Source organism: Schistocerca cancellata, chromosome 8 (genome assembly GCF_023864275.1).
Source record: "Schistocerca cancellata isolate TAMUIC-IGC-003103 chromosome 8, iqSchCanc2.1, whole genome shotgun sequence".
Taxonomy (NCBI): Eukaryota; Metazoa; Arthropoda; class Insecta; order Orthoptera; family Acrididae; genus Schistocerca; species Schistocerca cancellata.
Genome location: NC_064633.1, coordinates 525094621 through 525120069, shown reverse-complemented (window position 1 = coordinate 525120069; position 25449 = coordinate 525094621). Strand labels below are relative to the sequence as shown.

Below are 25449 nucleotides of genomic sequence, written 5' to 3'. Positions count from 1 at the left end.
ACAATACGTCGTTGGATGCGGTTACTGGCCCCTTCACACCTCGCCGTGGGCACGAGCAACTCGTCGCAATTAACACAGCATCGCACCATGCAGTGCCATGTACCTCATAGCGGAAAACCGTACTATTTTGCCACTCACATCCCATCTCCGTCGAAATACCGCGTCTTAGAAGCCTTAGTGTCCATTTAGCTTGTAGCCATATGATAAACGAAGTCCATATCTGTTTTCAGCTCACTTCTAAATGGTCTGTTAGCAACGTTACCGTAGCACACACAGGCAGTCACTTTTACGCCACTAAACACTTGTTCTGCCTCAGAGCTACGCCAACTTACTTCTACCGCCAATATTACGGGCCAACCTGTACACTGGTCTCATTCTCGGGGATTCCCCCCACACCTAAACATTATTTTACATTACGCCAAGTTCTCTATTTACAATTAAACATACCATAGCATTACAATATTCAATTACAGTCGTTTTCGTATATTAAAGTAATATTACATTTATATTTTTACTACATGTAACAATATTATTTAGTTTAATTCTTTTGTTATTTTGCTTTCAGAGTGCAGCACAATCCAGACACTGTCTCCCGCATAGCGTTCTTTAATTTAGCTGCCACCAGGCGGAAGCACTTCTGCTTTGCCTTCGATTCTGGCCCACAGATGGAATAAGCGTCCACTTTCTCTACTGTTGCGCCTTGACTATGCCTGGCATTCACTAGACGGCACGTTGTCACATTACAAGGTGGGCGTGGTAAGGATGGAACCAGTGATGTGTAAGAATATGACGAACATTGGTTCTAGGAATACCAATCTTGTGTTCAAGCTGTCGTGTGCTGATATGTGGATTCATAGCAACGGAAGCAAGAAGAGTAACTTTGGGTGCTTCGTCTATGCGAGTGCTACGACAATTGCGATGTCGTGGGTTGGAACTTCCCGTTTTCTGAAGCGTCGTAACAAGACGAGAAAACATCCACCGGGAAGGTGGGTTCTTGTCAGGATATCGCTCTCTGTACAGTTCTGTTGCCTGCGTAGCATTTCGTCTACCTTGAACAACAACAATAAAAGAAACGTTATGTCGACGCAGTTTGTAGGATGGACAGCCTTTACTGTATGCCTACTCTACATAACAATATTTAAAACGACTAAATTACTGCACTAAATGTACCCATACATAAGAAAACAGTATTGCAATTACTGTTCTGCTATCTTACATTCCCCACAGATGAGTAGCATTTCTACCCTGTCTTCGTTGGTGTATATTCTACTCACACAACTCTTCAACTGACAATGGTTGACGGAATGACAGGTGTGCATTCTACTAATGTTTACATTTTTCTTCTGTCAACGTCAGCACGTGGATGTGTTCCATTACACCGAGTACCTGCACTAAGCGCTGGGAGTGTCAACGTCAATGTTGTGTTTTGTAATTAATAAGGTTGTGTTTCAGTGAATGGTACACTTTGATACATTTTTAAATAGGTCTTTAGGAGAGGAAATGAATTACTGAATAAAAAATACAGGGTACAATTTAAAAAGTCATACCATTGTTCATATCTTTGTAAAAAACAAAGCTACAACGAAGGCAATCAAGCTGATTATGTCATTTTGTAATTTGCATCTGGACAATAACAAAACTTATGTTTCTTTTAAATGGACATTCCATATCATTTATTCTGCAATCAACAACATGAAAAATCACAAAAAGACTGGCGTTTGTTGCATCGCAATACATCACTTACGTCCTGAGAAATTGAAAGTGAAGCTGATGCTAATATATGAAACACTCTGCTGTTGCACGTCCTGAGATGCAAGTGTTAACCCCACGTTACTCGTAATCGCGATGTGATTGACGTACTACGATGCAAGACTGTTGTATTGCTATTTACACTGTTATTAAGTATACTGGAAACAATACAGTTGTCCAGTCACACAACTACGTACAACTGCCATTTACCCCTTTGTTTGATCCCTGGTCAGCCATTATTTATGTTTACCATAACCGGTGATATCCGTTTTTTTGTTGTCGTTATGTCCATTCTAGTACTTTAGTAAATATCAGAAAAGCACAAACGATCAAACTGTTCCTTATTTTTCACTGTTTGTGACTGGACATCTGTGTTGTTTCCAGTCCACTTAATAACATTGAAATAGAAATAAGTTTCGCGTTGTCGCACCGTACTGCGTCAATTACATCGCGATTATGAACAACGTGGGGTTCAGGACTGCATCTTGGGATGTGCAATAACGATGCGTTTTCTTTATTTCAAGCGTCAATCTCGCTTTGCAGTTTCTCTGCATGTAATTGACGTATTTTCATGCAACCAACGCCATTATTTTTGTGATTTTTCATTTTATTGATTGTGTACCAATAACACGGGGTGTCCATTAAAAAAAATCTGTAATAGTTTGAAACATGGCTGCTTCTCTGCAAACATATAAAGTTTGCAACATTGGAATTATACAGCCAACCGGTTGCAAATAACGGTTTGGTACAATTGACCTAGGTTTCGACACCTATTGAGGGTGTCTTCATCAGAATGAAAATTAGAGAAACTGTAAAATTACATTTCGAGAAAGTAATGGTCAGAATTTAGAGCAGCTATGCTCAAGTCAAAAATAAAATAAACAAGTTCCAGACTTGTCGCTTATGCCTAACTAGGAACTACATCTGACTCACGCTAGCAATAAACGAAATGCGATGTGACTGACGTAATACGACTCAGAAAACACTGTAGTTATTGCTATTTACAATGTTAGTCAGATGTCAGATGATCAGTCGGGTGTTGTTCCTAGCTAGGTATATTTGACAAGGCTAGAACGTATTTTATTTTTTACTTGAGCATAGCTGCTCTAAATTCTGACAATTGCTTTCTCGCAATGTAATTTCAAGATTTCTCAAAATTTCATTGTGATGAAGACACCCTTAGTAGATGTAGGAACCTAGGTCAGTTGTACCAAACAGTTATTTGCCACCGGTCGGCTGTATAATTTCTACGTTTGAAAGAAAGGACATAAGTATGTAATGAAAATAATATTTGCTTACGTTTTAGAATGTCTCATACTATTTACTTCCATTCACTGTTCACTTGCAGTCATACCTGTGAAGGTCCTTTCCCAATATCTATGGTTTTTCCAAAGATATTTGTGATGAAATATTGAAAATTTTGTTATTCAGGGTTTAGTTTACAGACTGCTGATGACAATAGTGTCAGTGGTACATGTAGAAATAATTTCTTTAAAATTTACGAGTCACTTAAATCATGTACGTTTCAAAACTCTAACCCACTAATAATTATTTGTTTAAGCATTTACAGCATCTGGACATCTATTACTGGACGTGGGATGTATCCAGCCTCCGCGTTTACGATGAACTGAACTCCGCTGGGAACACTTTGCATCAAGTGTCTAAATGTCTGTGGGGGAATAGCAGCTTGTTGTTCCCCAACAGCCGAAATCAGAGAATGTAGTAACGTTGGACGTTGCGATGTGGAGCGAAGTCCACGTTCTCAGTCATGCCAAAAGTGCTCCATTGGGCTTAGATTGGGCCTGTCCATTTCCGGAATGATACCGTCCGCAAATCACTGCCTCACAGATGCAGCTTTATGACAGTCATCGTCTCTGTACTGTTCCTCTACTGTACGTAGTGCACAATGTTGTAAAATGTGTCCACATTCTTTCGCATTTTGCATTTTCTTAAGTGCAATATGGGAACTATGCCTCAGTAACGTAAAAACCCCTTACATCATCTCCTCAGTAGCTCACTGTTGACGCTATACGTCGTGGTAGGTACGTTTTCTAGGCATTCGCCAAATCCAAATCCTTCCATCGAATTGTCACAGAATACGGCGTGATTCACCACTGTAAATCACTCGTTTCCAATCTTCCAGTATCCGGTGGCGTCGCTCTTTCACTTAGTATTCACTGCAGAAATGTGTGACGTATCAGTAGCTGCTCGACTATTGCATCCCATTCTTTTTAGGTCCACACACGCAATCATTGTCCTCGCTTTGCTGCTTATAACTCTCGTGGACGATTCCTTCCTCTGATTTCGTGCACTTTTTTACAGCAATCCTACACAGTGCTCGAGGGCCTTTGTACCTTAGTACAAGAGATCTTTCTGATCCCAATCTTGCTATGGTTACACCTTCCGCTTAACAATAAGGTCACCAACAGTCAACTCGCGAAACTTTAGAAAGAATAAATTCCTTTTATTTCACGTCTGTTGTCAGAAATTTGTAGATTCTCAGACTACCGGTTCCGATCAGGAATGACCATCTCCTGATCTGTTTTATAAAAACATGTCCTAATATAGTGGACATGTTTTTATAAAACAGATCTGAAGATGGTCATTGCTGACCGAACCCAGTAGTCCGAGACCCTACAAGTTTGTGACCATAGACGTGAAATAAAAGAAATTTATTCTACATTTTCGGGTCACTGTTCCATTCGCGACCAAGTCGCAGCTTGTAAAACTTTGAAAGGTTGAAATATCACTAATACATTGGTTAATCAGGTGACACCTAATGCCTCCTCCAATTTCTAAGTCACTGAGGTGTCATAATCGACCCATTCTGCGTTTACTGCTTCTCTGCTGATAACACGACACTCCCTGCCTCCATTTATACTGACGGGACTGCTTCTCGTGTCGTGTATTAGCCAGTTCCATTAATACATCGTGCAGTCCGGACACTTTTGATCGGATAGTGTACACTCGACAAAGGTCGGTAGCGAACGAAAACAACTGAGTATCGGTCGAAAATTGTACACAGATTTCCGACTTTAGTCGATTCTGCTACTCTTCTCAGCTACCGGGCCCGGTATATTGAAGGACAATGTGAATAATGCCAAGGTAGGAATTCTAAGCTCTCACATGTTAATCTCGTGATCACTGTCCAAGATATGCTACGGGTTGCAGAGTGATCCTAGAGTACAGGTTTCGTAAGGTGTTCGGCGCCTTTCTTCCAAAGAGTCGCATTTTAGTTCGACGATATACCGTCTCCCTCTAATTTTTCTCAGCATACAAGGTATCGGTTCATTATGCTTGGAACCGTGGATGAAAATACTAATAAGTCGTGATGTCGCGTATATCTCGCACACTCGTTGTAGCGGCTAAAAGCATACGCTAACGATCTTCAATGTTGCTATGTAGGCAACTAATTCTGATTAAAGGTACTAGATCAGGTTGTAGCAATTTACTTATGTTGTAAACACACACGGCTAGCTCAGAAATACGCGTGTTTTGTTTAAAACTGTAGTAATGAATGAACAATAAATTAATATTGTTGCAGAGACAGGCGCGATGTTATCACCTACGTAGCTGCACTGTTATTCTCAGTGTTACGTAAATTCTTTGTTAATGCTAAGTTTTATACAGTTAATTATGATTTTAGTAATATTTCCGGCAGCGATAACAAGATATTTACCAATCAGCGATTTACGCACAAACAACCTGAGGCTCGTCTTATTATTTATTATCTTTGGGGGGTTCGTACATATTTAATGAAAAATTTTCTGCAAAAAATATTTTCTTTTCCTGATAGCAAAATCTTTAAAGTATGTTTTCTTGTTATCTTGTAGGTGAAGCCATAAAATCATGTAGTTAATTATATTTCACGTAATGGCTGCCAATGTGTCATTACAAACAAAAGAATGGCAGATGGCCAATATAATACTTGAATTCTAGCGATAATTAGTTACTTCCACTTAATTATATTCACATGGAGGGAGAGGTATGAAATGAGATTAAAAAGACAAATACTTTTTATGCATATATTGTGAAGAAAACTTAGGTGCGATTAACAAAATCTGTCCTCCACAAGCAACCTCGTACAAATAGCTTCGAGAGCTGACACGAAAGTAATCATTTTATTCATCCAAGGCTTTGTCCTCAATCATATAGAAATTCCTGGACATGATATAATCTTTGTTAGTCTTAGTATCTGATACACATAAATATATTTATTATTAATATTTTTATGTTCAAAACACGTAAAGATATAGAGCTTTCTCGTTCCAAAATAATATTTTATCATTGGTAGCACATTTACATATATAAACACGCATATCTTTATTCGTTATTGAGACAGTTCGCTTGCTGCTATCGTAACATTTTACTACAGTTTTTAGGATTTTTAGAAGGCTTTCCAGGAGACGGTGCAACGACTACAATTTCACACAGTGATATTTAAATTTTTAGCATTATCGAACAAGTTGTTTTTGTTAGTTCTACAAAATATTCCGTTTTGGGGCCTACTACTTACATGCGTGATGGAAGCTTCGTTGCATCAAACCAAATTTCTGAGTTACAAAAGACAAAAAAGAAAATAACATGGAGATAAACCGGTAGGATAACGTAGATGAAAAACCATTCCGAATCCCGACTGATCACGCCCTCTCCTTTGTTTGCTGCTTTGTTTCTTGGAGCATTGTCCTACTGAAGTTGCACTTTCTTGTCAGTTTTCCTGTCTCAGCCAGCCCAGTATTGAATATCAACTGCTCAAATGTTCAAATGTGTGTGAATTCCTATGGGACCAAACTGCTGAGGACATCGGTCCCTAGACTTACACACTACTTAACTAACACTAACTTATGCTGAGAACAACACACACACACACCCATGCCCGAGGGAGCACACGAACCTCCGACGGGAGGGGCTGCAATATCAAATGTAGATGAACTTTTGTAAGAGTTATCTGTTTTGACGAAACCTTGAGAATCTAAGAAAACCGGTGGCCATTATCTTCTGCCTCACAAAACAGCGTCTTGGCTTGCTAAACTCATGGTTTTATGTATTGTTTCGACACATATAGGTGTGATGTTTGAGTCAAGTTTCATCCAAGATAGTAAACACGTGCAAAATTCCTGCAGATTTCTTGCTTTTCACGTGCCAAGGTGTTGAAGGTGTACCAAGAGAAGTGCTGACAGATCGAATTCGCATAGAATCTGAATTTAAGGACTGATGGTTTGGAAACTAGACGGGATAGCGAACAAGAAATCGGGCAGTCAAAAACTGACGTACCTTTTCAAATATTAGATATTACGGAAAAAGTTGTTGGTCCACTGGTACAAATATACTCAAAAGTAATGTTTTGTGCGGTACCTACCAACATTTAGAAGGAAAAATTTTTATGGTTTAACGGCCCTTTGAACCATCATTTGGCTGGTAATAAGAATTTCCGACACATTTTAGCAAGGTGAACCAATAATTTAAACAGAGATAATATTCGAAAGTGTTGAGGCTTTCGTGGCCACTTGTTGACATATTGCTTCTTGACTTTCGTCTCGGGAACTTTGCAGAACGTCTGTTTACTAATTTTTTCTCACTTTTCGCCAGCACTAGTGAAAGGGATCCGTCAGAACTATTTCCTAAGTTTGTAACAGTTGTGTTGTTTCTGGGCTTTCGGTGCCTCTATCTCCCTGCATATATATATTTTTTCCAATCATTGCATCTATGTTTTGTTATCATAATCCTCTTTCCCATCTCCTAACGCTGCGTTTCGATTCCGTATATCCGATTCGAGTGTGTGAGACTAGAGTGTTTTCTTGTGAGTAAGGGGAGTCTTATAATCCGGGAGGACAGTTTTGCCAACATAGGATGGTTAGGTAAAAGGGGAGAGAGGTTTACAAACAACAGTGAAAAATGTACCGCAATGTAAAAACTTTTTCCATTGTCAAAGCATGTAATGGCGATGTGATAAGTAAAAATGGAGTGGGGGTCTTGTGCACACCACTACTGAATATTAGAAGCCCAAACTACTATTTATTCTTGGTCCCACCAGAACTCGGGAGAACGCAGAGACAGGATAGCATGGCGTCTGTACAGGGGGAGGGGAGTCCAGTTTAGGCCACTTTCCTCTAACAATGTTGATAGTTAAATAAATAATTTTTTCCGTGTGGCTCACAGCTTGGTGCAGTTTAAATTGCTGCTATCACTAATAATGAAACTCATCCCTCCCGTGCGAACACTATGAACGCTGTCTTTCAGATACAGAGGGGGATAATTATGTTTATGATATGAATCAACTAGTGTGTGAAGTAGGGGGAGGGCGACAGATGATAGGTCGCTTGTGTTGAAAAATATTCTCGAACTGGCCGTGATTGTAGCAGCGGGTGGACGGACAACAGTGAAGTAAATAACCAGTTCTCCCTCAGGCTTTACAGAATTTCAGCCTGTTTTGGCTTCCAGGGTGTAACACGCCTCTCCAATAACGTCTATACATTAACTTTTCCTCTGAACGGTCTTTTGTCATTATTCGCAAGAAAATATGACAGAAGGGCATGTTCACTTTACTAATACAGAGTGACAATTATTGAACTATAAGAAAAAAACGTAAATTAGTTGCAAACTACGGCGTGCATACACTTTATTCAACATGTAAACGTCACTACAGATATTCGGGTTTAAGTTATGAAATGTTCGATATGCCTGCCACGATTGGCGATGATGTGACGCAGACGAATAGCGAAATCCTGTATGACACGCTGAAGTGTCGGAACATCGATGCTGTCGACGACCTCGCGGACGCCTGTTTTCATCTCAGCAATGGTTTTGGGAGTATTGCTGTAAACCTCGTCTTTAATACTGGCCCACAAAAAGGGGTAGCATGTGTCACAGGGCAGCCAATCGCGGCCCATGCCTGTGGCCTCCGGGAACCCATGAGCCAGAGTACGGTTCCCAATGTGCTCCTCCACGACATCAAACGCTCTGCTGCTTCCAAGGGATCGAGCTCCGTCTTGCAGGAACCATGAACCACATCTTATCGAAATCAGGGTCACTTTGAATAATGGGGATCAAATTATCTTTCAAAACCTTCACATCCCGTTCGGTAGTCACCGTGCCATCAAGGAATATCGCACCGATTATTCCGTGACTGGGCATTGCACACCACACAGGCACCAGTTGAGGGCGAAGAGACTTCTCGATCGCGAAATGCGGATTCTCAGTCCCCCAAATGCGACAATTTTGCTTTTTGACGAACGTATCCAAATGAAAGGGGGCTTTTTCGCTAAGCCCATACGAATTCCCAACATGGCCCGCGGATAACCGTGCAGTTTGAACGTCCTAACGCTAACCGTTCAGAAGTTACGATGATTTTATTTAATATAGGCCAATAACTGTCGCCCTGTGTAACGTTTTGCTCAGCAGTTGGTCTCGTTGTCTTCTTGTCAGGAGTAAGACTATAGCCATAGCTGTTGTTTGTGCAAAGTATGTATACTGGTATCGAATCTGTGAATGAATCACTGACTACGAAATGAAATAAAATGTCTACATTTATATCTTTCGTATTTTCAACTTTTAGGTTGGCAATATTTAACGTTCATTCCCTCCCATGAGCCAACTAAACTTTTCTCCTTTCTACAGCATCACAAAACATGACTTGACTCCATTACACATCAACCTCGAGCCAAGTGCTAACAAGAAGAAGTCCAAAGGTTACATTTCACTTATTGATTCGAGGCATTCTGCTTCGGATTGATAGGTCCGCGACTGTGTAATACTGACGAAAACTTCATAAATTTTTATTATATCAGTCTCAGCTGCATCAATATACAATCTGTTGCTTCAGTGGTTACCAGTGTCGGGCTGACTCGCCCATTCTCAAACCACACTCGTAAAATTACAAAGTACATATCATAGAAAAAATATTTACATACAGTATGCATGCCATAATACAAGTGCTTATATTATTACAAAGATACCTTGTTAGTAACCGTAACTAGCTACACCATATGGTACCAAAATGCGCCGTCTGATTCATACAAGGAAGCCAAGCTGTGAGCAACAAATACACTAGTTGCCTTAGTTGCCTATGTGTCTCCTGTTTCCCCTAAACGACACAATCAGGCTGACAAATATAATATTTAGTGCTTAACAGGGCACCTCGTTAGGTGTCGCCCTCATGCATATGCACATGAGCATATTGCTGCCTAATAGTTTGCTATGGTGCTGCTACACTCACTGTCATTTCTTGATGACATTTTCATAACACAGGAAATACCAGTTTTACATTATAAGAAAACTTAACGTGTTTTTAAAAAATAGCCAAGCATCTGAATTAAGCACACAAAGCCAGGAGGCGACGACTAGCGTGCCTTCCCGTATACAACACTATATTGTCGTTACTGGGTAAAATATTATCGATTTATATCTTGAAATAACGCAATATCAAAATTGTTGAATTCCATGCAGGAATTCAATGCTAAAATCTAAATGGTAGAAACATTCTGAAACCAATATCACATAAATATTTCTTTATTTACAAACAATCGGTTTCGACAGACTTTGCTGTCGTCTTCAGGTCTTCAAAAATTTGTTATAAAATGTATTCATTTTGAGTTGTACCTCACACCAAGATGTTATGTAGATAAAATGTAGCACGTAATATAAAGGTTTGTCATAAATAAAATATTTAAAATCAAGAAGCGCCTTGTGAACATGGCTATGTCCACGTACGCAACGCTCACAGATGATTGTTACGACGTAAAAGATACAGTATACCACTCTTGTACCTTATATGCCGTCTAAGGTGGATCTTGAATGTTCATAACATGTACAGCTAACGTTAATAGAAATGCTACTGTGTATTATATTGTGTACTGTGTTTTTTATGACGTAACAATAATCTGTGAGCTGTACGTATATTGACATGGCCATGTGCACAAGGCGCTTCTTGATTTTAAATGCTTTGTGTTTAACAAACCTTTATATTATGTGCTACATTTTATCTATAATGACAGCTTCGCGTGACGTCCAACTCAAGATGAACACATTTATAACATAAATTTTTGAAGACCTAAACAAGACAGTAAAGTCTGTCGAAACCGGTTGTTTGTAAATAAAGAAATATTTATGCAATCTTGTCTTTAGAAAGTTTTTACCAAGTAAAACAGATCGCTCTTTCTAATTTTCCAGCATAAGAAAATTCAACTGAAATCTAAAACTTTCTTTTTTATTATATGTTATTCACACATTGTCAGAAAAAATAAAGTAAAATAGGATGAAAGACATAAAAAAGTTACATCATTTTATTTATATTATTAATGTAATCTTTGGTAACAAACCGCAAGTTATGCGAGAAATAAACAATACGCAGCACCATACTAAATATCATCCGACACAATCACTGCACATGGTGCAAAGGCCGCATTCAAAGCAAAGGCTTTATTTGTACATTAATGTCACCTGGTCATCATTTCGCATGGCTTATATTACAAAAGAACCAGTGGCAAATAAAATGTTTCATGACGACCCCTGCAGTTTAAATGATCATTGTTGTTGTTGTTGTGGTACACAATTGAATTGATGTAGCAAGCGAGCGCGCCTGCACGCAACATACCCACGCTGGTGATAAAACAACATCTGCCTTTCACTTTGAAAGGGGATAACCATACATAACATTAATACATACATCATAGCGCATTTTATGACCAATGCGTGCCGTATCAAGCAATGCTTGGGTTATGGAATCGTACCGGCGGCCACTTTGCATGTCACGCGCTGAATGTTTATTACGAAAAGCAACAAATCTCACATAACTCTTACAAAAATACGAACTTATTATAAAAGATATGGTACATATACATGCGACTGTGCCAACAAATATTACTGCATCTGCCGCCTTCCAATATAACAACGCAAAAACAAAGTTATTGCATGCCAATTTTTATGTATAATACTAGTGATATAATGTCATATATTACCAATTGCAGTAGCCTGGTCATTCACGGTTCAATATTGTCCATCCTACAGTGATCTTGTGTCATGGCACATCCATCTCGAGTTGTCGCCTCACACCCCTAATCACCCTGTCTTTGTGGTGCTAGTTACTATGTACCTGGAATATTACGAATCACCTGTTGCTTATAAGCCATTGTGAATGGATGTTCTATTGTAAATGGCTACCGTATGGAGATAGTACATTTGAGGCAAAGGGATTCAAGTGATTTGCATAGTTGTCAAAGACATTGTTTCGATGAAATGATACGTTATTTGAACACTGTTTTTCCCCCAAAACTAACCAAGGTTAGAGCAAAGTCTACATAGAAGCTATGGATTACTCAAGGTATAGAGGTATCTTGTAAAACAAAAATAAAACTCTATCTGTCAATCCGAAACAGTTCTGATGTTGATGCTGTAGCACATTACAAGGAATACTGCAAAATCTTAAAGACTGTAATACGACATCAAAGCAAATATATTACAAGGAAAACATAATCATATCAGATAACAAAATAAAGACAATATGGGATATAGTGAAGGAGGAGACAGGTAGAACCAGACATGAAGAGGGACAAATAGCATTAAGAGTAAATGATACATTGGTGACAGATGTGTATAGTGTTGCAGAACTTTTTAACAAACCTTTTCTAACTGTTACTAAAAAGATGGGGTTGTCAGGTTCTGTAGATGCTGCTATGGAATACTTCAGACCAGATATTTCAAGTAACTTCCATAATATGAATTTAACCCCTACTAGCCCAGCAGAAGTAATGTCCATCATAAAATCTTTAAAATCAAAAACATCTAGTAGGTATGATGAAATATCAACAAAAATAGTTAAAGAATGTGATTATGAGTTAAGTAACATATTAAGCTATCTGTGTAACCAGTCGTTTATCAGTGGAATATTTCCTGAATTGTTGAAATATACTGAAGTTAAGTTACTGCTTAAGATGGGAGATAAAGAAATAGCATGAAATTTCCGTCCAATTTCACTCAAAAATTTTAGAAAAGGTAATGCACAGTCGGCTTTATAACTATCTTGTCACAAATAACAAACTGTCAAAGTCGCAGTTCGGATTTCTAAAGGGTTCTGATATTGAGAAGGCTATGTACACTTACAGTGAAAATGTACTTAATTCATTAGACAAAAAATTGCACGCAACTGGTATATTTTGTGATCTGTCAAAGGCATTTGACTGCGAAATCACAATAGGCTTTTAAGTAAATTAGAATATTATGGTGTAACAGGAAATGTTGCAAAATGGTTCAAATCTTATATCTCTGGCAGGAACAAAGGGTGTCATTAGGAAAGAGACATGTATTAAGCTATCAACCATCATCCAGCTGGGAACTAATTACATGTGGGGTCACACAAGGTTCCATCTTAGGGCCCTTACTTTTTCTTGTGTATATCAATAACCTTTCATCAGTGGCATTATCAGATGCCAAGTTTGTTTTGTATTGCGATGATACAAACATTGCAATAAAAAGAAAATCACATGTAGTCTTAGAAATATGGGCTGATAAAATATTTGTGGACATTAATCACTAGTTCCTAGCCAATTCTTTGCCACTAAACTTTGAAAAAACACACTACATGCAGTTCAGAACTTGTAAGGGGTGTCCCACGAGTATATGCCTAACATACAATGACAAGCAGATAGAAGAAGTGAAAAGTGTTAAATTCTTGGGACAACAGCTTGACAATAAATTCAACTGGGAGGAGCACACCACAGAACTGCTGAAGTGTCTTAACAAATATCTATTTGCAATGCGAATTCTGTCAGACATAGGGGATATAAAAATGAAAAAGCTGGCATACTATGCTAACTTTCATCCCATAATGTCACATGGGATTCTTTTTTGGGGTAATTCATCAAGCCAAGCTAAAGTTTTATGGGCGCAAAAACGTGCAATAAGATATGTGTTGTGAACTCAAGAACATTCTGCAGAAGCCTGTTTAGGGAACTATGGATACTAACTACTGCTTCCCAATATATTTATTCCTTAATGAAATTTGTCATTAAATATATATCACTTTTTCAAACCAAAAGCTCAATTCATTGAATCATATAATAATAAGAATAATCTTCACAAGGGTTTAAAGTCACTCTTGTACAAAAAGGTATGCATTATTCAGGAACACACATTCTCAATAATTTTCCAGCAGCCATAAAAAGCTTAACAACCAATGAAATTCAGTTTAAGCTACTGGTGATCAAGTCCGTCTACTACATTGATGAATTTCTCAGTAGAAACAACTGATTTGTATATATATATATATATATATATATATATATATATATATATATATATATATATATATACCTCTGCACCATTTCAATGCAGTAATGTGTTCATTGTAAATAAGTATTGTAGTAGTTCTATTACATGTTTATTACCTTATAAATAAATAAAACATTTTTTTAGATTTAAAATTCAGTCCATTAAAGCGATCTTAGTGAATGAGTGTTTGTAAAATGATTCTTTCATATAGTGTTCATTAAAAAAAATGAATGTCATTCTACTTGGGACCTGCGGAAGGTAATTAGCTTATTTGTTTCAGTTGTAAATATTTGTAATGTATTATTGTTTTTCTGACATGTTCCACATCCTGGAGGGCCTCCTCACTACAGATCAACTGGAGTGAAAGTAAATCTTATGTAATCTAATACATACTTAATAAAACTTAGTAAAAATTAAATCTTCAGATTTTCATGTTAAAGCTTCAAAATTGTCATAATTACGTAAAATAGAAACAGTGAAGCATGAAATAATAAATGTTAGAAAATATGACTTTATGCTAACATTTCTAAGAGTAAATGAAATTACTGATACCCATTGCTACTGAAGGTTTCATAATGTGCATCAGACTAGATTACAGCACAGCCGAAGCGTAACCACACGTCTGCAGTAAACAGCTCGGCTGCTGCAGTTGAGCCGATCGATAGTAGTGAAAAAAGACGCGATGAAGAAGTGAGCAGCTACAGGGAAATGAAGTTCATCCAAGAATGAGACGATGAAGTCTTGCTAAATCTCGTTTTCGTGTACGAAGACTTGTGGTACAAAGTAAAAGTGAAGTATAAATTTTGCGAAAAGCATTGTACGTAATTACATCTCAAAAAGAACCATATCAGTGATGTACATCACATTAAAGTCGTCAGTGCGTTACGTACTGTACTGCCACACTCGGGAAAAGACACAAAAATTTCTCTTTGAACAGAACAACAAACTTTTTCCAACTACTTTGCCGGACAAACAATCCAGCCATGAAACATATAAAAGCAGGATGGCTTGTTCAATATTTAAAATATTTGCAAGTGAACAATAACAGCATGAAAACACACATGTAATGGTTTTCAGATCTACAGTTAAAATCGGCACAGTGTCTTGTTTAATATTTTACGGAAATAAAACGATGGCCGCTGAAGATGACATATAGTTGTTGAAATAGGTTGGGTAAATAGAAAACGAAAGGAAAACTATCGTGTTTCACATGAGGCAGAGTTCTTAAGAACACAAATATTATTCACAAACACGGAAAAGGGACAAAAGGAGATTCCAATGACATCAAGATGATACCGACGAAACTTTCACAGAGTATGGGCCAAACTGAAGGCCGAAAAACAGAATGAACTAATCGGCCACGAAAATTTCTAGTTGGTGTGGCAGCAAGCTCTAAATGAAAGAAAATGTAAGTTGGTGGAGATGAGTGGGAACAGCAAGCCCATAATGTCAGAATACAGCGTTGGTAGCGTAGCGTGCTGCTCGACAGTCACGTCGATTAAATATCTGGGTGTAAACCCGCAAAGCGATATGCATCGGTACGAGCATGTAATGACTGTAATAGGAAGGATGAATGGTCGACTTCGGTTAATTGGGAGAGTTTTAGGAAAGTGTGGCTCATCTGCAAAAAAGACCGCATATACGACGCTAGTGCGACCTGTTCTTGAGTACTGCTTTAGTGTTTGGGATCTGTATCAGGTCCAATTAAAGGAAGACATCGAAGCAATTCAGAAGCGGACTGTTAGATTTGTTAGTGGTATGTTCGAACAACACGCAATGTCACTTCGGGGAATCCTTGGAGGGAAGGCGAAGTTCTTCTCGACGAACACTACTGATAAAATTTAGAAACCAGGCATTTGAAGCTGATTGCAGAACGGATCTACTGCCGCCAACGTGTATTTCGCTTAAGGACGACCGTAAGCGGACACATAGATGGTCGTTTTTCCCTCGCAATATTTGCGAGTGGAACAGGAAACGAAATGACTAGTAGTGGTATAGGCTGCTCTCTGCCACTCGCCGAACGGTGGCTCCCAGAGTTGTACGTAGGTGTAGATGTAGACAACTAATTACACTCCTGGAAATTGAAATAAGAACACCGTGAATTCATTGTCCCAGGAAGGGGAAACTTTATTGACACATTCCTGGGGTCAGATACATCACATGATCACACTGACAGAACCACAGGCACATAGACACAGGCAACAGAGCATGCACAATGTCGGCACTAGTACAGTGTATATCCACCTTTCGCAGCAATGCAGGCTGCTATTTTCCCATGGAGACGATCGTAGAGATGCTGGATGTAGTCCTGTGGAACGGCTTGCCATACCATTTCCACCTGGCGCCTCAGTTGGACCAGCGTTCGTGCTGGACGTGCAGACCGCGTGAGACGACGCTTCATCCAGTCCCAAACATGCTCAATGGGGGACAGATCCGGAGATCTTGCTGGCCAGGGTAGTTGACTTACACCTTCTAGAGCACGTTGGGTGGCACGGGATACATGCGGACGTGCATTGTCCTGTTGGAACAGCAAGTTCCCTTGCCGGTCTAGGAATGGTAGAACGATGGGTTCGATGACGGTTTGGATGTACCGTGCACTATTCAGTGTCCCCTCGACGATCACCAGTGGTGTACGGCCAGTGTAGGAGATCGCTCCCCACACCATGATGCCGGGTGTTGGCTCTGTGTGCCTCGGTCGTATGCAGTCCTGATTGTGGCGCTCACCTGCACGGCGCCAAACACGCATACGACCGTCATTGGCACCAAGGCAGAAGCGACTCTCATCGCTGAAGACGACACGTCTCCATTCGTCCCTCCATTCACGCCTGTCGCGACACCACTGGAGGCGGGCTGCACGACGTTGCGGCGTGAGCGGAAGACGGCCTAACGGTGTGCGGGACCGTAGCCCAGCTTCATGGAGACGGTTGCGAATGGTCCTCGCCGATACCCCAGGAGCAACAGTGTCCCTAATTTGCTGGGAAGTGGCGGTGCGGTCCCCTACGGCACTGCGTAGGATCCTACGGTCTTGGCGTGCATCCGTGCGTCGCTGCGGTCCGGTCCCAGGTCGACGGGCACGTGCACCTTCCGCCGACCACTGGCGACAACATCGATGTACTGTGGAGACCTCACGCCCCACGTGTTGAGCAATTCGGCGGTACGTCCACCCGGCCTCCCGCATGCCCACTATACGCCCTCGCTCAAAGTCCGTCAACTGCACATACGGTTCATGTCCACACTGTCGCGGCATGCTACCAGTGTTAAAGACTGCGATGGAGCTCTGTATGCCACGGCAAACTGGCTGACACTGACGGCGGCGGTGCACAAATGCTGCGCAGCTAGCGCCATTCGACGGCCAACACCGCGGTTCCTGGTGTGTCCGCTGTGCCGTGCGTGTGATCATTGCTTGTACAGTCCTCTCGCAGTGTCCGGAGCAAGTATGGTGGGTCTGACACACCGGTGTCAATGTGTTCTTTTTTCCATTTCTAGGAGTGTATTTCCTGACACATCGTCTGCGTCTCTCTTCTACGCTTATTTTTCAGTCTTTAATTTATCTTCGTATGGTACAATTTTATCTGTCTTCCTTTCCACAATGTTATCTTACTTTTCCTTCAACCATCTTGGACTACAATAACTGTAATCTCCAATGTAACCTTAACTAGCCGTCCCATTTCCACACTTGTTTTTAACAGGATACAGACATGTCATTAACGTTATGTCCATATGTCAAGCCACTGAGCGTGCAACGTTTTACCAAATATGTGACATAATCTAGTATGTGCAAGCACAGTGTTGCCCTGCAAATTGCGGCATCAATGTGGGAACATTTAGTAAGTCTGTGCATACGCTTTCTCGGCGCCTGTCGACATCTTGTCTAATTGCTCACTGCTGTTCTCTCGTTGCAGAAGTCTGAAGTGCGGGTGAAATAACACACAACTGTTGAATTTTTATGTATAAGCGCTGAGCTTTGCAACAATAAGTCAGTTAAAGCAGCTGTAGTGAATTTATAAAGTCGCTTAAATCATTTAAAATTCCCTTGTAATTGTGTCAAGGCGGACAAAACCAAAACTCTGTAGTTGATCCTTTCTCTTATCAAAGGATATTAACGTTGGCATGAAAATGCTAGGGACGAAAAGTAGAGACTTCAGGGACACCCTGCCCAATGTCTCTAGATTTATCATACCCTAAAGTTGAATGTTTGCTATACAGGGTTATTACAAATGATTGAAGCGATTTCACAGCTCTACAATAACTTTATTATTTGAGATATTTTCACAATGCTTTGCACACACATACAAAAACTCAAAACGTTTTTTTAGGCATTCACAAATGTTCGATATGTGCCCCTTTAGTGATTGGGGTCGGCAGACATCAAGCCTATAATCAAGTTTCTCCCACACTCGGCGCAGCATGTCCCCATCAATGAGTTCGAAAGCATCGTTGATGGGAGCTCGCAGTTCTGGCACGTTTCTTGGTAGAGGAGGTTTAAACACTGAATCTTTCACATTGCTGTTGTTGTTGTGGTCTTCAGTCCTGAGACTGGTTTGATGCAGCTCTCCATGCTACTCTGTCCTGTGCAAGCTTCTTCATCTCCCAGTATCTACTGCAACCTACATCCTTCTGAATCTGCTTAGTGTATTCATCTCTTGGTCTCCCGCTACGATTTTTACCCTCCACACTGCCCTCCAATGCTAAATTTGTGATCCCTTGATGCCTCAAAACATGTCCTACCAACCGATCCCTTCTTCTAGTCAAGTTGTGCCACAAACTTCTCTTCTCCCCAATCCTATTCAATACCTCCTCATTAGTTACGTGATCTACCCACCTTATCTTCAGCATTCTTCTGTAGCACCACATTTCGAAAGCTTCTATTCTCTTCTTGTCCAAACTAGTTATCGTCCATGTTTCACTTCCATACATGGCTACACTCCATACAAATACTTTCAGAAACGACTTCCTGACATTTAAATCTATACTCGATGTTAACAAATTCCTCTTCTTGAGAAACGCTTTCCTTGCCATTGCCAGTCTACATTTTATATCCTCTCTACTTCGACCATCATCGGTTATTTTACTCCCTAAATAGCAAAACTCCTTTACTACTTTAAGTGTCTCATTTTCTAATCTAATTCCCTCAGCATCACCCGACTTAATTTGACTACATTCCATTATCTTCGTTTTGCTTTTGTTGATGTTCATCTTATATCCTCCTTTCAAGACACTGTCCATTCCGTTCAACTGCTCTTCCAAGTCCTTTGCTGTCTCTGACAGAATTACAATGTCATCGGCGAACCTCAAAGTTTTTACTTCTTCTCCATGAATTTTAATACCTACTCCGAATTTTTCTTTTGTTTCCTTTACTGCTTGCTCAATATACAGATTGAATAACATTGGGGAGAGGCTACAACCCTGTCTTACTCCTTTCCCAACCACTGCTTCCCTTTCATGCCCCTCGACTCTTATAACTGCCATCTGGTTTCTGTACAAATTGTAAATAGCCTTTCGCTCCCTGTATTTTACCCCTGCCACCTTCAGAATTTGAAAGAGAGTATTCCAGTTAACATTGTCAAAAGCTTTCTCTAAGTCTACAAATGCAAGAAACGTAGGTTTGCCTTTTCTTAATCTTTCTTCTAAGATAAGTCGTAAGGTCAGTATTGCCTCACGTGTTCCAACATTTCTGCGGAATCCAAACTGATCTTCCCCGAGGTCGGCTTCTACCAGTTTTTCCATTCGTCTGTAAAGAATTCGCGTTAGTATTTTGCAGCTGTGACTTATTAAACTGATAGTTCGGTAATTTTCACATCTGTCAACACCTGCTTTCTTTGGGATTGGAATTATTATATTCTTCCTGAAGTCTGAGGGTATTTCGCCTGTCTCATACATCGTGCTCACCAGATGGTAGAGTTTTGTCATGACTGGCTCTCCCGAGGCCATCAGTAGTTCAAATGGAATGTTGTCTACTCCCGGGGCCTTGTTTCGACTCAGGTCTTTCAGTGCTCTGTCAAACTCTTCACGCAGTATCTTATCTCCCATTTCATCTTCATCTACATCCTCTTCCATTTCCATAATATTGTCCTCAAGTACATCACCCTTGTATAAACCCTCTATATACTCCTTCCACCTTTCTGCCTTCCCTTCTTTGCTTAGAACTGGGTTGCCATCTGAGCTCTTGATATTCATACAAGTGGTTCTCTTCTCTCCAAAGGTCTCTTTAATTTTCCTGTAGGCAGTATCTATCTTACCCCTAGTGAGACAAGCCTCTACATCCTTACATTTGTCCTCTAGCCATCCCTGCTTAGCCATTTTGCACTTCCTGTCGATATCATTTTTGAGACGTTTGTATTCCTTTTTGCCTGCTTCATTTACTGCATTTTTGTATTTTCTCCTTTCATCAATTAAATTCAATATTTCTTCTGTTACCCAAGGATTTCTGTTAGCCCTCGTCTTTTTACCTACTTGATCCTCTGCTGCCTTCACTACTTCATCCCTCAGAGCTACCCATTCTTCTTCTACTGTATTTCTTTCCCCCATTCCTGTCAATTGTTCCCTTATGCTCTCCCTGAAACTCTGTACAACCTCTGGTTTAGTCAGTTTATCCAGGTCCCATCTCCTTAAATTCCCACCTTTTTGCAGTTTCTTCAGTTTCAATCTGCAGTTCATAACCAATAGATTGTGGTCAGAATCCACATCTGCCCCAGGAAATGTCTTACAATTTAAAACCTGGTTCCTAAATCTCTGTCTTACCATTATATAATCTATCTGATACCTACTAGTATCTCCAGGATTCTTCCAGGTATACAACCTTCTTTTATGATTCTTGAACCAAGTGTTGGCTATGATTAAGTTATGCTCTGTGCAAAATTCTACAAGGCGGCTTCCTCTTTCATTCCTTCCCCCCAATCCATATTCACCTACTATGTTTCCTTCTCTCCCTTTTCCTACTGACGAATTCCAGTCACCCATGACTATTAAATTTTCGTCTCCTTTCACTACCTGAATAATTTCTTTTATCTCGTCATACATTTCATCTATTTCTTCATCATCTGCAGAGGTAGTTGGCATATAAACTTGTACTACTGTAGTAGGCATGGGCTTTGTGTCTATCTTGGCCACAATAATGCGTTCACTATGCTGTTTGTAGTAGCTAACCCGCACTCCTACTTTTTTATTCATTATTAAACCTACTCCTGCATTACCCCTATTTGATTTTGTATTTATAACCCTGTAATCACCTGACCAAAAGTCTTGTTCCTCCTGCCACCGCACTTCACTAATTCCCACTATATCTAACTTTAACCTGTCCATTTCCCTTTTTAAATTTTCTAACCTACCTGCCCGATTAAGGGATCTGACATTCCGCGCTCCGATCCGTAGAACGCCAGTTTTCTTTCTCCTGATAACGACATCCTCCTGAGTAGTCCCCGCCCGGAGATCCGAATGGGGGACTATTTTACCTCCGGAATATTTTACCCAAGAGGACGCCATCATCATTTAATCATACAGTAGAGCTGCATGTCCTCGGGAAAAATTACGGCTGTAGTTTCCCCTTGCTTTCAGCCGTTCGCAGTACCAGCACAGCAAAGCCGTTTTGGTTAATGTTACAAGGCCAGATCAGTCAATCATCCAGACTGTTGCCCCTGCAACTACTGAAAAGGCTGCTGCCCCTCTTCAGGAACCACATGTTTGTCTGGCCTCTCAACAGATACCCCTCCGTTGTGGTTGCACCTACGGTACGGCCATCTGTATCGCTGAGGCACGCAAGCCTCCCCACCAGCGGCAAGGTCCATGGTTCATGGGGGGGATCTTTCACATAACACCACAGAAAGAAATCGCATGGGGTTAAGTCGGGAGAGCGTGGAGGCCATGACATGAATTGCTGATCATGATCTCCACCACGACCGATCCATCGGTTTTCCAATCTCCTGTTTAAGAAATGCCGAACATCATGATGGAAGTGCGGTGGAGCACCATCCTGTCGACCGTCGGCTGTGGTACGTTTAGCTCCCTGGTTGCTTTATTCGTCGACTTCCGCGGGCTACGCGTGAAACCTGCCCGCACGCGTTCAACCGTTTCTTCGCTCACTGCAGGCCGACCCGTTGATTTCCCCTTACAGAGGCATCCAGAAGCTTTAAACTACGCATACCATCGCCGAATGGAGTTAGCAGTTGGTGGATCTTTGTTGAACTTTGTGCTGAAGTGTCGTTGCACTGTTATGACTGACTGATGTGAGTGCATTTCAAGCACGACATACGCTTTCTCGGCTCCTGTCGCCATTTTGTCTCACTGCGCTCTCGAGCGCTCTGGCGGCAGAAACCTGAAGTGCGGCTTCAGCCGAACAAAACTTTATGAGTTTTTCTACGTATCTGTAGTGTGTCGTGACCATATGTCAATGAATGGAGCTACAGTGAATTTATGAAATCGCTTCAATCATTTGTAATAGCCTTGTATATTATATTTTGTGTGTGTGTAGAGATGGGATGCGCCAACGTCTTTGCCGCAGTGGTAACACCGGTTCCAGTCAGATCACCGAAGTTAAGCGCTGTCGGGCTGGGCTAGCATTTGGATGGGTGACCATCTGGTCTGCCGAGCGGTGTTGGCAAGCGGGGTGGACTCAGCCCTTGTTAGACAAGTAGCTGACATACGGCCGAGAGAGCGGTGTGCTGACCACACGCCCCTCGATATCCGCATCCAGTGACGCCTGTGGGCTGAGGGTGACACGGCAGCCGGTCGGTACCCTTGGGCCTTCGTGGCCGGTTCGGGCGGAGTTCAGCTTTTTGTAGATGTGATACGCACTCAAACGAAGCCGTCGTGGCACCAAACAGTCTCCTTTTGAAATGATCGTAACAATGGTGGATGTATAGCATAATGTAAGTTATAGTCACTTCACACATAGAGAAAAAAAATTTAAAAAAATCAAGTTTAATGGGGGGGTGGGGGGCAAATCGAGATATACCGAGGTCTTCTTAAGATTTATGAACATGGTGCTTTCATTTACTAGACATTAAGTGGTATAGATTCTGTCGGAAATTAATACTGGAAAGGTGCTCTTGTGTGCCAATAAAGATTAGTAGGGCAGCGACGAGTGAGTGAATTTGCGGCATCGGTCCCGCTGGCGATGCAGATACCGACGTCGACACCGCGGGCTGGCGCCCCTCGGCAGCGCGGGCACACTATCGATCCTCTCTCCGCATTCTCGTCTGCAGCCACACACAACACACACACAAACGCTGACGCTGCTGTCTCTCTCCACCTCTCTGCCCTCCTAGTTCTCGCCCTGCCTCACCCTACAGCTCCTCTCTCTCCCCTTCTGCCACAACCATAAAGTACATTCCCTCCTTCTCTCTCCACGCACACACACACACACACACACACACACACACACACATACACACGCACCGGCGAAACAGCCAGCGGCAGATGCCTGACTCGTGACTAGTACGCTAGCTGCTATTCGGCAGATATTCCCTGCGTTCCATTCGATACAGCCTGGTCGCATGTATACACCACAAACCAGTCAGAATGATTGCGGACTATTAATTTCATAACATTGGTTTAGTTACGACGAGTTTCGAGTCAATGGTGCTCATTTGGACTTTTCCTTCATAATTATTTATTTATCAGAAGTCTGCTCCAGTGTTTCTGCTTACAGTCGTCCACATTTGTATAAGAAAGAAGACCATAAAACAATTTAGCTAAAGATAGGCAATACAGATTTAAATAATTGTTAACAAATACACTCCTGGAAATGGAAAAAAGAACACATTGACACCGGTGTGTCAGACCCACCATACTTGCTCCGGACACTGCGAGAGGGCTGTACAAGCAATGATGACACGCACGGCACAGCGGACACACCAGGAACCGCGGTGTTGGCCGTCAAATGGCGCTAGCTGCGCAGCATTTGTGCACCGCCGCCGTCAGTGTCAGCCAGTTTGCCGTGGCATACGGAGCTCCATCGCAGTCTTTAACACTGGTAGCATGCTGCGACAGCGTGGACGTGAACCGTATGTGCAGTTGACGGACTTTGAGCGAGGGCGTACAGTGGGCATGCGGGAGGCCGGGTGGACGTACCGCCGAATTGCTCAACACGAGGGGCGTGACGTCTCCACAGTACATCGATGTTGTCGCCAGTGGTCGGCGGAAGGTGCACGTGCCCGTCGACCTGGGACCGGACCGCAGCGACGCACGGATGCACGCCAAGACCGTAGGATCCTACGCAGTGCCGTAGGGGACCGCACCGCCACTTCCCAGCAAATTAGGGACACTGTTGCTCCTGGGGTATCGGCGAGGACCATTCGCAACCGTCTCCATGAAGCTGGGCTACGGTCCCGCACACGGTTAGGCCGTCTTCCGCTCACGCCCCAACATCGTGCAGCCCGCCTCCAGTGGTGTCGCGACAGGCGTGAATAGAGGGACGAATGGAGACGTGTCGTCTTCAGCGATGAGAGTCGCTTCTGCCTTGGTGCCAATGATGGTCGTATGCGTGTTTGGCGCCGTGCAGGTGAGCGCCACAATCAGGACTGCATACGACCGAGGCACACAGGGCCAACACCCGGCATCATGGTGTGGGGAGCGATCTCCTACACTGGCCGTACACCACTGGTGATCGTCGAGGGGACACTGAATAGTGCACGGTACATCCAAACCGTCATCGAACCCATCGTTCTACCGTTCCTAGACCGGCAAGGGAACTTGCTGTTCCAACAGGACAATGCACGTCCGCATGTATCCCGTGCCACCCAACGTGCTCTAGAAGGTGTAAGTCAACTACCCTGGCCAGCAAGATCTCCGGATCTGTCCCCCATTGAGCATGTTTGGGACTGGATGAAGCGTCGTCTCACGCGGTCTGCACGTCCAGCACGAACGCTGGTCCAACTGAGGCGCCAGGTGGAAATGGCATGGCACGCCGTTCCACAGGACTACATCCAGCATCTCTACGATCGTCTCCATGGGAGAATAGCAGCCTGCATTGCTGCAAAAGGTGGATATACACTGTACTAGTGCCGACATTGTGCATGCTCTGTTGCCTGTGTCTATGTGCCTGTGGTTCTGTCAGTGTGATCATGTGATGTATCTGACCCCAGGAATGTGTCAATAAAGTTTCCCCTTCCTGGGACAATGAATTCACGGTGTTCTTATTTCAATTTCCAGGAGTGTATTTATCAGAAGTCTGCTCCAGTGTTTCTGCTTACAGTCGTCATTTGTATAAGAAAGAAGACCACAAAACAATTTAGCTAAAGAAAGGCAATACAGATTTAAATAATTGTTAACAAATAGTTAATTCATGGACTTGGATTTACTTTCTCCTTTACAGCATATTTCTCCTTGACATAGTTAACAGTATCTTGCTAGAAGCTCATTGCCGGCCCGTTGTGACCGAGTGGTTCTAGGCGCTTCGGTCCGGAACCGCGCAGCTGCTACGATCGCAGGTTCCAATCC

General features: G+C 41.8%; 1 pseudogene; it reads left to right on the top strand.

The window, feature by feature from the left end:
• Positions 1-22491: 22491 nt before the first annotated feature.
• Positions 22492-22609, top strand: LOC126095842 (5S ribosomal RNA; annotated as a pseudogene).
• Positions 22610-25449: the final 2840 nt, after the last annotated feature.